Source organism: Anneissia japonica, unplaced genomic scaffold (assembly GCF_011630105.1).
Source record: "Anneissia japonica isolate Jap-2015-1 unplaced genomic scaffold, ASM1163010v1 scaffold2652_len1590060_cov184, whole genome shotgun sequence".
Lineage (NCBI taxonomy): Eukaryota > Metazoa > Echinodermata > Crinoidea > Comatulida > Comatulidae > Anneissia > Anneissia japonica.
In genome coordinates, this window is record NW_022699919.1 from 1,185,240 (window position 1) to 1,187,841 (window position 2,602).

Sequence of the window (2,602 nt, forward strand, 5' to 3'; positions counted from 1 at the left end):
AGATCAGAGCGGTCAAGGGTCAAAAGTTTCCAATTTAGCAAGAGGGCGCCATTCATGCCTTATTACAGAATTTGCACGCGTAAATCCCGGAGAACGCTATCTTGTGTTTATAAGATCTTTGCTCTAAACTAACTTTCTCGTTGGTGGCGCTGTCCAGAATGAGAAAAATAATAAAAAATAAGAGACTTGTGGCAAGTCTATGCACGAAGCTGCATGCTCATCTAGCTGCTGCGTTTTCATGAGGAGTCTATAGAGGGCGGGATTAAATATAACAAAATGGCGGTAAATCAGTCAAGTTTGTGCTTGTCTTGACAGAAGTTCCTTCTTAAAAGGTGGTCCTGAACAATGCCATGATTCTGATTTGATTATGTAAGTATTTTAGTTCAACTAATTTTTTACAGGGAGGTAGCATTCCTAGAAAGAAGGTAGATAGGCTAGTGTAGGCCCTAGGCTATGCCTATTATTTTTAGGCTAACTAGGGGCCTAGGCCTAGTAAGTAGGGGTAAGCCTAGCTAGGGCCTCTAGTTAGTATAGTAGGCCTAGTATTAGTATTAGTATTAGTATTACTTACTTTTTTGGCTGAGGCTATCGGCACTGCCGCAGTGCAAAAAAAAAGCTGCTGTTTTCTATCGGCACTGCCGCATTGCGAAAAAAACCTCCGATTTTCTATCGGCACTGCCGCAGTGTCAGAACACTGCAGTCTTCTATCGGCACTGCCACTCGAAAAGCTGCTGTTTAATTATCAAATGGATGTTTTTTATCTATATAGACTATGGTATCAATAATTGGTTAGGTCTAGCCTAGCCTATAATATTGTTAACATTATATTATATATATATGTTTTACAATTAAATTATAATTATTTCTAATTATTAGATATATACATAGCCTATATCTAGGCCCATATTAAAACAAAAAATAAAACAACAAAAATTTAAAATAAAATAGTAGTAGTAATAATAACAGTGCTCGAAATGAATAAAAATTGTTTAATTAATGAGATGAATCAGCATATATTAAATCAACTTGCGTCTATGCAAAACCTGTTTTTTTTTTTTAATAAGGTGTTATCTATTTTATTCTGCTGTTTTAAAAAATAATCTTATAAATTATAAGTTTATTTTCTATGATAATTTTATCCACATAATTCATATTTTCAATGTTAGTATGGTTGATAAATAATACATAAAATAATAATAGTAATAATAATAATAATAATAATGAAGGTGCTCGAATAATGCTTTAATAAAGAATTAATAATAATTCAATAATACTTCAATAGGCCTATTTACGATAGTGTGATTAATGAGATATTTGTTGATTAATTTATAGAAATAAATAATAGTTATAGGCCTATACCATTAATAATGATTCAGCATATTAAATCAACTTACGTCTTACGTTTTTTTTTTCAATAAAATGTTACCTATTTTATTCTGTTTAAAAAAATAATCTTATAAAATACCGTACATTATAAAGTTTCATTGTAAATTATATGAGAATTTAATCCACATAATTTATGTTTTCAATTATTTAAGCATTTAAACAATTCAGTGGGCCTAACGTACACATTCAAAGGTTAAAGTTGAAATCGTGACCATTCAAGTGTTTTATTATGAGATCATGGTCCGGGGCGCGTATTTTTTTTCTGCAGTACACATAAGCAAATATATGTTTCTTTTAGCCAATCAGAATGTAGGAAGCCTAAAATGACGTCAGATAACTATTGAATAATTAATCAGCAGTGAGACTGCTTCCTTTGCTGCTAACAATGGCTAAACATTCCTCTCGCGTGTTTACAAGGGAGCTCTGAGTCATAAAATGACAAGGGTGGGTTATTGAAATTATTAACAGCATGGTTTCCTACTACATAGGGTGGGTTATTTATTAAAAGCAATCAGTTAGGCCTAACGAGGGAATATGCTGCGTTATTAAATTTAAACAAGAGCTCTGGCTTACTAACTACAGTGTGGGATATTAAAAGCAATCATTTATGCCTTACTTGGCAACTATAGGCTCAGCACTGGTTACCAAAGATTGTTTTACATACGCTATGATAGACCTACGTCATAATCATTATCATATTGTTGGCCTAATTATTGCAGACATTCATTATATGATATTGGATATATCGGTATCGTTATCGGTATATGTAGGCCTATTGCAAGTGAAAAAAAAATAGACAGGACCAAAGGTTAGAATACCAGAAGGTCGTTTTATTTACGAAATGACTTCCACTAATTTGCATAGTTGGTACGTCTACTGTAGTAGAAATTGAATTTTCTTGCAAAGTGCTCTGTAGAAGCGTTATTTGACGGATATTTGAGCTACATAAAAATAGACTATGCATTTTGCAAAAAAAAAGAAAAAAAACAAAACAAAAAATAAATAAATAAAATAAAAATAAATAAATAAATAAAAAATAAATCTTAGAACTGTTTGAATTGGCCTTTGATTACTAATTTTCTTTGTTCCTTTATGTATTTTGTATATTTTCATTATTTGAATTTTAGAATAATCAACTGTAAATAAATTTTAACAAAGTTTTACTAATTGAAGTTTTATATTGACTGTAAATAATAAATTATTACTAGGTTTGTAA

General features: G+C 30.9%; 1 protein-coding gene across 3 annotated transcripts in view; it reads left to right on the forward strand.

Moving 5' to 3' along the window:
- Positions 1 to 217: 217 nt before the first annotated feature.
- The window catches only part of LOC117103209 (DNA topoisomerase 2-binding protein 1-like), a 45,733-nt gene continuing 43,348 nt past the window's right edge, over positions 218 to 2,602 (forward strand). For 2 of the 3 annotated variants that reach the window (XM_033243749.1, XM_033243751.1), the window contains exon 1: positions 218 to 369. The gene's annotated coding sequence lies outside the window, so the exon portion shown is untranslated. The remainder of the gene's footprint in view (positions 370 to 2,602) is intronic. The other variant, XM_033243750.1, reaches the window with a different exon arrangement.